Source organism: Cetorhinus maximus, chromosome 20, assembly GCF_964194155.1.
Source record: "Cetorhinus maximus chromosome 20, sCetMax3.hap1.1, whole genome shotgun sequence".
In the NCBI taxonomy this organism is placed as follows: Eukaryota; Metazoa; Chordata; class Chondrichthyes; order Lamniformes; family Cetorhinidae; genus Cetorhinus; species Cetorhinus maximus.
In genome coordinates this window covers 92553569-92566531 of record NC_135898.1, presented here as the reverse complement: position 1 = coordinate 92566531, position 12963 = coordinate 92553569, and the positions used below count along the sequence as shown (strand labels likewise).

The following is a 12963-nucleotide window of genomic DNA, read 5'->3' as shown; positions in this document are numbered from 1 at the left end:
AGCCCCAATACCCAAAACAAAAACAAAAATACCTGGAAAAACTCAGCAGGTCTGGCAGCATCTGCGGAGAGGATTACAGTTAACGTTTCGAGTTCGTATGACTCTTCAACAGAACTAAGGAAAAATAGAAAAGGGGTGAAATGAGAGGCTGCCAGACCTGCTGAGCTTTTCCAGGTATTTTTGTTTTTGTTTTGGATTTCCAGCATCCGCAGTTTTTTTGCTTTTAGCCCCAATACCCAGCTCTTTTCCCACCTTCTTTCAGATGCTCTCCTATTTATCCGCTTCCCTTTTGAAGGTTACTTTTGAATCTGCTTCCACTACCCTTTCATGCAGCACATGCCTCTTTACAACAACTTGCTACATAAACAAAATTCTCCTTCTCTCTCCTCTGGCTCCTTTGTCAGTTACATCGATCTGTGTGCTCTGGTGACTGAACCTTCTACCAGTGGAAAGAGTTTCACCTTATTTACTCTATCAAAACCCTTCTTGTTCTTAAATATCACTATAGGAACATTAGAAGGCTGACTACACAAGCGGGTGTTCCCATTGGGAGTGCTGGCTAGGGAAACATAGGCTTGTAGCCCCTAAAAGTTTCTTCATGCAAATTCGGAGGTCAAAATTTGAGGATGGTACGTATCCTGACCAGGTTTCCCTCTTTGTGCTGATTAGGGAATTAGCCTCTTAAATCCCTACAAACTAAAGGGTAAATGACCACTTCCGTGTTCCCGTTGTGGAGCCAGGGAATCCTGCTGTTGGGAAGGGGTGGGGGAGGTAACCCCAACATGCACCAAGAACATTGAAGCATAAAAATCTCTTCTTAAATTCTTATTGGCCTCGATGTTCCGGGTTCAAGGTGGTCAGAGACTGGACGTGCCTCGGAAGATGTGCTGTGGGACCTGTTGGAAGTTCTGGTGTGAGGGTTCTGCGGGAATCGCCCAGGAAACTTCAACTTCTGATTGGCAATTCCTCTGCATCCAGGGCCCTTCAAAAAAGTCTCCGCCTCTGAGTTAGAGTTTCAGGCTTTGCAGGGTTCCGAATTGCTTCCCCAGTGTATGTTAGACAGGGGTAAACCGTGTCTAACTCCTGCATATCTATACAACTGACCATCGCCCCCGCCCCCACCCTGATCCTCTGACTGCCCCACCCTCCACCAGCCCACCGACACCCCTCTGAAGCCCCCCTGACCCTCTGGCTTTCCCTGACCCTCCAACTACCCCTCCAAACCACCAACTTTTCTCCGACCCCCACCGACCCTTCAATTCTCCTGCCACTCTCAGATTAACCTCTGACCTTCCAACTTCCCCCCCGACTCTACCTCACCATCCTACCCGCCCTGCCATTCTACCCAGCTGGTACCTGACCAACCCTGCCACACTACCACCCTACCCACATAGCACCCTACCCACCCTGCCATTCTATCCACATTATAAACCTACCCACCCTGCCATTCTACCCACACTACAACCCTACCCACCCTGCCATTCTACCCAGCTGGTACCCAACCAACCCTGCCACCCTACCCACACAACCCACTTACTTCATGAACTGAAAGGCTATTGAAATGTCCCAAAGCTTTTCACTATGTTAGTGAATGAAGACTTACCAGAATACTGCAGCTAGTGCTGTCAAAGCTCCGCAACCACCACCCACCCCACCCCCCAACCCCGCACCCCTCCCAACCACCCCACCGTCCCCACGCCACCCCCGTCCCCACGACCCTCCCCGTCCCCACGCCCACCACCCTCCCTGTCCCCACGCCCCCCCCACCCGTCCCCATGCCCCCCCCACCCGTCCCCACGCCCTCCGCAGCCCCTGACTGATGATCCAGAACTCCAAAGAAGGACACCCAGAACAGGTACACTCTGCATTCCTGAAGAGGCTCGGTTCGGTAAAGTCCGGGCCAGAAATGCGGAGCACCACCTTCGTGTAAAAGAATAATAAGCGAGTGTCAATCTGACAGTGATTACCGCTCTCAGAAGCATCGGCCCACAGTGAATTCAAAACACAAAACCTGCTCATCTCCTGATACACCTGGAACGTGCAAAGTAAATTATCATCGAATCACACAGCACAGCAGGAGGCCATTTGGCCCATTGTGACAGTGCTGGCTCCTTGAAAGATCTATCCAATTAGTCCCACTTCCCTGCTCTCTCCCCATAGCCCTGTACATCTATCCTTTTCAAGTCTATGTCCAATCCCTTTTCAAAAGTTACCATTGAATCTGTTTCCACCACCTGTTCAGGGCCATGCGTCCCAGATCACAACTCACTGGTGTTAAAAAAAAACAACCTTCTTCACTCCCCTCTGGTTCCTGCACTGTCTCGTGATGAAACTGCATTAAAATGACAGACGGTGAGGAATTTCATGTTGAGATGTTTGCTACTAACATCATTCGGTGAAATACAACAACGCAAGGGAATTCAAGTTCAACTGAGCCAGCTAAGACATTGTGAATGACAAGTTTAAGAGACCAGTAATAATTTTAAATCTTTAGCGCGAGCACAATGATTCCGTGTGTATTCAGCATTGTTTTCAGTTCACCCCAGTGCCATTTCACACCAATGTGACAATGCTGAGGAATCCATTCTGAGGCGCTCATCCCTGACGTGTGCTGGCATAAGCAGCCAGTTTTATTTTATTATTACGTCTGACAACACTGAGAACAAACACCTCATTTGGCTGAAGTCCCCACGGTCGCCTCCAGAAACAAAATCAGGAGGCCCTGTAAGGTTACGAAGAAAACACTGGCAGCACGCAAACTGAAAATACGGTGACAGCTGTCACATCAGCACTTTAAGCGGACGGCTTAGCAAATGTTGCACTCATTTGTTTGAACCCGTCGAGCGCTGGTCCTGCCGCCAGCGCCTCACCATCTTGAAATCCCCAAGAGACTTATGAAAGATCTCTGAAAGCATCTTTTACTCTCCCGAGAGAAAGAAGATTGTGGCACAGCCTAAATGGCCAGACACTGCCCAGTATCAACCGGCAGTTACCAAAGCATCGACAAAGAGTGGCCATCTCACGTGACAGACTGTGTTAGAGGATATGTCGGTATAGTCTGTGAATATAACCTGCCATCCGGATGTTGTCAGATAAAGTAGTGTCGTCATCAAAGAAGAGGAATCTGTAATCAATGGTAAAGAGCAAAGGAATAGCAAAGTCCAATCTTAAAATGCTGTTTGATAGAAAGTTGTCTATCTTCTTTTTTAAAAATTCATTCATGGGATGTGGGCATCGCTGGCTAGGCCAGCATTTATTGCCCAACCCTAATTGCCCTTGTTCAGAGGGCATTTTAAGAGTCAACCACATTGCTGTGGGTCTGGAGTCACATGTAGGCCAGACCAGGTAAGGACAGCAGCTTTCCTTCCCTAAAGGACATTAGTGAACCAGATGGGTTTTTATGACAATCGACAATGGTTTCATGGTCATCATCAGACCTTTTAATTCCAGATTTTTATTGAATTCAAATTTCACCATCTGCTGTGGTGGGATTCGAACCTGGATCCCCAGAGCATTACCCTGATGGAAGCCAGGTGAACTGAGAGAGCAAATACCTGAGGAAATCTTCGAAATGCTGATGACATTATTCTGCTCACCAACTCAGCGGAGAAGCTACAGGAGTTGGTGGATCATCTTGATCAAACTAACCAGAAACAGCCTCCTGATCAATGTTGACAAGACAAAGGTGATGGGGATGGGGCAGGGGGGGGAAAGGCCGGCAAGATTCTGATTAGCGGAGTTCAGCTTGAACCTTCTGCTATCTTGGGGCACCTAACACAGAAAGTGCAGAGTCTACCAAAGAAATTTGGGCTAGACTTGACAAGGGCCACAGCATTGTGAACTCACTTAAAGCAGTATGGAGTAGCCATAGCATCTCGGTTACAACAAAACATCATCTTCTGAAAGTCCTTGTGTGGCTGGTGACAATGTGTGGCTGCGAAAGCTGGACCATCAAGAAGAGTATTGAGGCCCGAATAAGAGCATTTGAAATTGAAGGACTCAGACAGATATTACATGCGACTTGGAACAATGATTGAGTGCTCAAGAAAGCTGGTGTTAGGAGGAACTTGTTCGAGGCAGTGATAGCGACAAAGTTCACATATTTTGGACACGTGATGCGAACAGCGGGGGGGGTGTTTGGAAAAAGCGGTGACGCGAGACAAAATACCTGGAAAACGTGTACAAGGAAGACCTTTGGATGGGTATCAGGACGTGGACTGGCTTCTCTATGGGACGGGCAGTGGAGAATAGAAATCAATGGAGAAAGATTGTTCATTGTGCGGCCAACCCTCAAAACGAGGACAGATGAAAGAGAAGACAGGACCTGGGAAATTGGGTTAAAGACTTAAGACTACAAGCGAGGCACCCAGCTTGTCCCAACTGCTCCAATTTGAGTGGTGAGTATAAAGGATTCTCGCAGACTCAGTGCAGCAGGCAATGCTATATTGTCCACCTTATATCTGTGCCATCCAATAATCGGTTCTGCTGAAGTAAATGGAACTGAATATTGGAGGGGGAGTATAACAGACAGCCTCTTTGATACCAACCGCTTGATGCTAACACCCATTATGCCTCCAAGTTGCGTTTATGTTAGATTACGATCTAGGGTTTCCAACTCTGCTTGGATATATTCCTGGAGGTTTTATCCCATGGCCTACAGCCTCCAACCACCCTGCCACAACAACCTGACATTCTCTGACATTCCTAAAACCAATAAAGAAGAGAGTTCAAAGGCAATATAAGTATCTGTATAAACTTGAGCTCATCCAAAACTTTGCTGCCCATATCCTAACTTGCATCAAGTCCCTTCCACCCATCACCACTGTGCTCATCGACCTACATTGTCCCTCAGGTTAACAATGCCTCAATTTAAAAATTCTCATCCTTGTTTTCAAATCTATTCTCGGCCCTACGACTATCTGAGAAACGCACGCTCCTGCAACTCAGGGCTCTTGCGCATGGTCGACTTTAATCCCTCCAGCAAAGTGATTGTGCCTTTAGATATAAATGACCTAAGCGCTGGAAATCCCCCCCCCACCTAAACATTTCTCTCTCTGTGTCTCATTCATCCTTTCAGACACTTTGTAAAAACTACCACTTTGACCAAGTTTTTGGTCATCTGCCCTATTATCCCTCATTGTGGCTCGGAGTCAAATTTCCTTTGATAATCCAGAAGGATAAACCAGTAAAGCATGGAAATGCCTGGTACTGGTATGAACTGGAGTTCCATTTTAAAGCATACTAGACCAGTTCAGACCAGTACCAGTTACTTTCAAATTTTATTGCTTTTTCCTTCTGAGAATGCACCTCGGAATGTTTTAGTAAATTAAAATACGTTCTTGGAGTGGGTGCTAGAGAAGTAGCTGCCAAAAGAAATAGCCAGAATAATTTGGGCACCTCTAGCAGTGTCTCAATCCAACCTTCAGTTTAAATAGTGACCTTGATACAAAGAACATCCTGAAGTGCTTCTCCGATCAGAGCAAAAAAAGAATGGGTACAGAGCCAAAAAAGGAAAGGTTAGAAGAGGTGAGCAAATACTTGGTTAAAGAGATGGGTTTTTGAGAAAGTTTTTAAAGGAGCTGGAAGGCGGAGACGTCTAGGTGGAGTCTTGTTGAGGGGTTGGGGGCTTTGCCCGCTATCTGGAGATCCAATGAGAGACTGGAGCTGCCTCTTTGCAGGAAGGCCCTACCGAACCACACATCAATCAGGCAGTGGTGAGGCCAGCCGTGGGTCATCCCCTGGAATCAAGACCTCAGGGGCAGAATAAACGCCCACCGAGAGCTGCTGGCCAATCAGGGGCTGGCAGCCCTTATCAGCAGCGCCATGGGGGTGAGGGTGGCTGTTGCTGGAAGGACAGGCACCAGAGTCCCAGGATCACAGAGCGACCCAGGCCACAGGCAAGTAATGTTGGGTGCGTTGGGGGTGGGGGGTGTATTTTCACAGGGTGGGGGTCGTGGGCTGAGGAGTGTGGGGGTCGGCAGCAAGGGTAGGAACTTGGCTCCCCCTTTCCCAATGCTCAGTACCTCAATCAGACACTGAGTGCCTTTGATCAAGGGACCTCCCCCTGTCCACCAGGGGTAACAAGCTGGCCGCACAGCTTTACCAGTCGTGTGCACCGCCTGGCAACAGGCCCACCCACCATTTGGGTTAATACCAGCAGTGGTGGGGTGAGGTCCTTAATTTGTCATTAATTGGCCACTAAAGTGCCTCAATTGGCGGCGGGCGGGAAGGTCGACCACGGGCTTTCCCGCCCAGAACTTAATTCTCATGGAGGCAGGAAGGTTCCGGCACTATCCCGCCTAAGTAAACGCCCTTCCCGCTTCCAAGCTCACCACCAGCTGGAGCAGAAGCTTCAAGCCTTAAGATGGGAATTCCCCATCCTAGTGGAACTCAGCCAGTCGGAGGATCCGTTGTCAATGGAGCGATGAAGCCTGGGAAAGAGAAATGAAGAAGAGACTAGAGTATGAGGAGCAGGATGGTGCTGAGAGCGTGGACAGAGCTCGGAGGGGGTTACAGTGATAGGGTGGGCTGACATTGTGTTGAATTTAAAGCGAAACATGAAGGTTTTAAATCAGCGCAATGGGAAATAGGAATCCAATGTAAGTAATTGGCATTCTCCAAATTGGATCAATAAATGCTGAAAGGGTATCTCAACCCCAAATTAATATTTAAATTAAGCTCCTGAGAGTGAGTGCTTCTGACAAAAGCATTTCCTCCTATATTGATGCGCAAAACAAGTAGAGTTTTGGCATAATGGATCTTTGCTGTTGTTTGTGATCAGGTCTGTCTGATTTACACCTAAATCCAGGGAACCTGATGGAGTGTTGTTCGAGCTGAGAGGTAATATTAATGTCTGCTGTAGCAAATGAGTTGGATGATTTAATAAACTGGTGTCTTTGAGCGCAGGTGATTATTATGATGTATGACTGTCATGTTTATGATAGTTAGCATTAAACGTGGCTGTATCTATCGTAACAAAAATGCAGGATGGCATCTTGTACCTGTTGTGGTGAAAGCAGCTCTGTAATACCAGCTCTGGATAAAAACACACCCGTTCAGTAAGTTAACATCCTGTATACGCAGCATTCTAAGTAATAGAGTGACTTAGAGACCCATCTGAGAAAGAAAAATAGCAGCTTTTTATGTTCTTCAGCTCTTAAAGGAGGCAAAAAGCTTCATAACTGAGATAATTAATCTCCTCCGGGATCCATTGCTGCATCTAGGCAGCTTCTGTAGCCTTCCCAAGGACCTCACTGAGTCTCAGACCAGTTCTAAGCTGGAGAATGCTTCACTGAGCACTTATAAGGCTGTACTGGCCACTATTCCCAGCAGAGACTGGAACTGCACCAGCCCAATGCCTTTGATGTAGAGGAATGGGAGAGGCAGAAGATTGACACATTCTGCCCCCTCTCCAATTTAAGATTGGGTGTTAATTGGGGTGGAATTTTTTTTATTCATTCGGTGAAGTGGATGTCGCTGACAGAATGTTTTACTAATTCATTAATTGCCCTTGAGAAGGTGGTGGTGAGCCACCATCTTGAATATAGCTGAGTGGCTCGCTAGGCCGTGTCAGAGGGCAGTTAAGAGCCAACGACATTGCTGTGGGCGGAATCGCACATTGCGCCAAATTTAGAAAGGTTTCTTTCCCTAAAGGGCATTGGTGAACCAGATGGGTTTTTACATTAATCTGGCAGTTTCATGGTTGCCATTGCTGACACTAGAAATATTACTTACTGACAATATTCCAGATTTACAACATTAACTGAATTCAAATTCCACAGCTGCCAGGTGGGATTTGAACTCATGCCACTGGATCATTCATCCAGACCTCGGATTACTAGTCCAGTAACACAACCACTATGCTACGGTAACCCTGTAATCCCAGCGAGTCTGGATCCGCCCCAAACTTCAGCCTGCGTTGGAGGCTCTACCTGCTCTGCTCTGGTCCAAGGTTTGGGATGTAAACCTAAATGATCCAGTAGATTGTGAGTCTGTGGAAGGAATGACCACAATAAGCCAAATGGTCTGAACACGGAAAATGCTTGAAATACTCAGTGGGTTCAGGAAAGAGAGAGAAAAGGATTTAACATTTCAGATCGATGATCTTTTGTCAGAACTGGACTTACCCACTCTATGTTTTATTTTCAGTAGGGGTTTATTTCTTCTTAAGCTGTATGTGTAGTGTTCAATTGTTCTGTGTTGATTATGAGGGTCTGGTAACTGAATTATGCTCACTGTGCTTGATTGATTAAGCCTGGATGTGGACTCAGAGCAAAGTAGACTGAAGCTACTAGAAGTTGAGCCGGGATAGGCATGGCACAGATGTTTTGTGATTGCAGAGATATTTTAACACCTTTGTAAATAAATCTGTTGTACACTTAGAAACTAGTGCCATGTCTGCGTTGTGCTGAGGCAAATTAGTGTGTAAAATTGAGTAAAAAAACAGTATGGTGAGAAACAGGTGCTTGGTTATGTCACACGTTTAACTACCCTTCCCAACACTGGGAAGAGATAAATTCTGAAGGAACTAGTGGGAATAAAATCGCTGCTTATCATTACAGTGTCTTTCTATTGTGTAAATATTTGCTGTCATCCAGACCATGGGGAAGCATTAGAATTAATACATGAGGCATGCTCGAGGGATGCATGATCTAGTAGTTTTACCATCTGGGCAATGGGTAAATAGTAACAGCATCTCCTCATTAAATAGATATGTTTCTTAAATTGTTATTTTGCTTCGTAAATAAAAATAAATTGTCCATGGAATACTGTTTAGTTTACTTGTAAGACCATTGTCTTTTAAAGCAACATTTGCTTAAACTTACATTTGGTAATTATTAATGAATTATTTAAGGCTTCGATTATTCAGATAGTCTCCAGAGTTTCATCGTGTACATAATATATGGAGTTATTTTTTAAATTATTACAAAGAGATGTGAATTTTTGACACATGCTTTTAAGAGGGCCAATCAGTGAGTGCCAACGCGTTAGGTTTTGGTGTTATAAATGTGTAATTCCATGAGAATGCTGGCCAATTTTGTTGCTTGGTGAAGGGGTCATAGTTCACCCCAGTGAGAAATACAAAGCGCACTAATGGCTAGTATAGTAGGAAGTGAGTTACAAGGCTATAATTTTGAATTGAGAGAGTCAGCTGACAACATACACTTTGACAGCAAAGCTTAAAATTTCCTTTTGAACAACTTGTGATAAGACTATGATCGTGATCCTGTTCCCCTGCTTTTTTTTTTCGTAAATCCCAGATAATATCATTAAGTATAATTAACTCTTTGGACTGATGCATAGGCCTTTTTTAAGTACATTCTGGCTCTGGAAGATAAAATGACAACTGACATAATGGAGTGTGACACTCAGAGCACATTATTAAATATGAAGCAGATTCCCGGGATTGGGTTACAGACATGATGTTATTAACTGTGAAAGAGTAGCTCAAGTGGTTTATGAACATCAAATGGACTCCACTCGAGATCTGTTGCTCAGTGCAAAAGCAAAAATGAAGCTGACAAGTACGTCGTCCTGCCTAATGTATGAGGGGTGAGCTTCAAAGGATCAAGAAGGTCATTGGAGTCCAGCTTTATTTTCCAGAAGGTCCTGAAAGCTTGCCAGGTTTGGGGACGAACCTGCCTGAGACATACAAATAAGGTAACTTCCCCCTTTAGCCCACTGTGGCAAAGTGGAGTGCAATGTACCTTTAAGAGAATCTCGTTAGTTGACCATATGACTGTATTGACCAATCACTACACAGCAGGGGCTTCCTGGTTAACTGGAAGTCTAGAGCTGGAGGTGATTGAAGGAACACACATAGTGTTAGTGGCTCTGTCCTTAGTTCCTATAAACCAGCAGTGTTTGTTCAGTTAATCGGTCTCTCTGCCTGTGTTGTTTCAAGCACCAACTAATGTGTTAATATCAAGGGCGCAGCTAGCGTTCGCCACGCAAAGCGAACCTGATAACCAAAATTATAAAATTGGCGACGAGGATGAACTGGATCAATTGATGACAATCCAGAAAGCTGCAGTAAGCCAGCTATGTTACTTCACCACTACCTTGAAGCTGTTTGAAAGCGCAGTCTCCTTAGTCATCGAGTGTGCCGCGGTTTGAGCACCTTGAACCATTTGACCCCATTTCTGATGACTGGTCTCATTACGTCGAACGCCTAGCGTTCTTCTTTACTGCTAACGCCTTTGGGAGGGAGGACAAGAAGAGGGCAATCCTTTTGTCCACATTCGGGAGCAAAATGTATGGGCTGATCCGCAGCCTCACCTCACGATACCTAACACCCCCGATAGGAAGAATTTTGATGGGTCAGTAAACACAGTAAAAAAACCACCTGAAGCCAAAGCCCTCAGTCACTATGCAGCATTTTAAATTCAATTCAAGGATAGGCTTCCAGGAGAGACAATCGCTGGCTCTGTAGCTGCTTTAAAGGAATTAATGGAATATTGTGAGTTTGGAACTTCAATTAATGACATGTTTGGGGAACGATTGATATGCGGAATCGTGGATGATGCTGTTCAAAAGCGATTGCTCTCTGAAACTAATCTAGACTTGAGTAAGACATTAGAATTGGCAACAGCCATGGAGAGGCTGTTCGAGGCTCGGAGGCAATAGGAGATACACAAAATGGCGCCGTCCATCTTGTAGGGCAGGAAGGGCCGGTGACAAAAGGCACAAAAATATCAGACTCCACAGAAAGGCGGGGAACGCCCACTATGTACAGACCATTGAAGAACAACAGAACTATAGTGAAAACCCACGACATTAATGAAAGAAATTTACCCAGGCAGCCTGCAGGCAATCGACAGTTCAGAAATATCGAATGCTTTTTCTGCCACTGCAATGGTCACATAATGTGCGGCACCATCAGGATAGACTGAGACAGCATTTTAAAAACAAAGGTAGAAATCTCAAAATCTGTCTCGTTGAAGAACCAGAGGAAGCAGAATCTGACATCTACTCATTATACAACCTGAAAGTGGGTAGAACTGAGTCAATCCAGGGAATCATTAGAGTCAATGAACAGCCTATCAAGATGGAGGTCAACACTGGGGCATCAATGTCTGTCACAGGAGAACATACGTTCAGATACTTGAATAAAGGAGTCCATCCTTTAAGTTTTGGAACAGTCGGACACTAAATTAAAAATATATACGGGCGAAGAAATAAGAGTGAAAGGGATATGTGAAGTCCTGGTGCAGAATGGGGATCAGTCTGCAAATTTACCCCTTATAATAGTAGCTGGGGCGGGCCCCAGTTTAATTGGTCACAACTGCCTCAAAAAGATTAAATTGTGATGGGCCGAGATTTTTCAAATCAGAGCAAGAAACTTACAGGAATTGTTACAAAAGTACACTTCCATTTTCAGTGATGAGTAAGAAGCCAAAATCCACATAGACCCTAACGCAACCCCCAGGTTTATCAGAGCCAGACCTGCCCCTTATGTTCTACGGGACAAGATCGAGACCAAGATAAACAGGCTGGAAAAGTTGGGTATCAAACACAACCGGTACAATTTTCCAAGTGGGCAGTACCCATAGTACCTGTACGGAAGCCAAACCAAAGTGTTCGCTTACGTGGTGACTTTAAGTTAACTGTAAACAGAGTGGCCAAACTTGATAGACACCCGATACCGAAGATTGATGAATTATATTTGAAATTGGCAGGGGGGGCATCACATATTCAAAACTCCACATGAGCCACACCGACCAGCGGGGAGAGTTGGAAGAAGCCTCGAGGGAATTCATGACCATCAATACACATCGAGGATTGTATCAAAAACAAAAACAAAAATACCTGGGAAAACTCAGCAGGTCTGACAGCATCTGCGGAGAGGAACACAGTTAACGTTTCGAGTCCGAATTACTCTTCATCAGAACTAAGGGAAAATAGAAAAGAGGTGAAATATAAGCTGGTTGAAGGTGGGACAGGTAGAGCTGGATAGGGGGCCAGTGATAGATGGAGACAAAGAAGAGATTTCCAAAGATGTCATAGACAAAAGGACAAAGGGGTGTTAAAGGTGGTGAATTAGCTAAGAAATGTGCTAATGGGGACATTAAGGGTAGAAAGCAGGACGAGCAAGGTACAGATAAGCCCTAGTGGGGGTTGGGTGGGGGGAAGGGATTGAAACAGCCTAAAAGGTAGAGATAAAACAATGGATGGAAATACATTTAAAAATAATGGAAATAGGTGGGAAAAGAAAAATCTATATAAATTATTGGGAAAAGGGGGATCGGAAAGGGGGTGGGGATGGAGGAGAGAGTTCATGATCTAAAGTTGTTGAACTCAATATTCAGTCCGGAAGGCTGTAAAGTGCCTAGTCGGAAGATGAGGTGCTGTTCCTCCAGTTTACGTTGAGCTTCACTGGAACATTGCAGCAGGCCAAAGACGGACATGTGGGCATGAGAGCAGGGTGGAGTGTTGAAATGGCAAGCGACAGGGAGGTCTGGGTAATGCTTGCGGACAGACCGAAGGTGTTCTGCAAAGCGGTCACCCAGTCTGCGTTTGGTCTCTCCAATGTAGAGGAAACCGCATTGGGAGCAGTGAATATACTCGACTACCCTTTGGGGTCTCATCGGCGTGTGCTATTTTCCAGCCTAGCATGGAAAATCTGTTTCAAGGACTGCCCCATGTCGTTGTTTATCTAAATGATGTCTTAGTCACTGGATGAACTGATGAAGAACACTTAGCTAATTTGGAGGAGGTGCTGAAACGCTTTTCACAAGGTGGGTGGGGGGTGTACATGAAGTGAGAAAAATGTCTTTTCCAAGCCAAAGAGGATAGTTCACTTGTGCTATAAGGTCAATGTGCAGGGTCTACATCCCATGGAAGAAAAGGTCAAGGCCATTCATGAGGCACCTGCACCGATAAACACTACAGAACTAAAGGCCTTCTTAGGGATGATAAGCTACTATGGGTGATTTCTCCCATATCTATCAACCGTACTGGCTC

General features: G+C 45.4%; 1 protein-coding gene across 1 annotated transcript in view; it reads right to left on the bottom strand.

The window, feature by feature from the left end:
- The window catches only part of LOC144694615 (VPS10 domain-containing receptor SorCS1-like), a 776365-nt gene that overhangs the window by 79349 nt on the left and 684053 nt on the right, over window positions 1-12963 (bottom strand). The gene's annotated exons all lie outside the window — the stretch shown is intronic.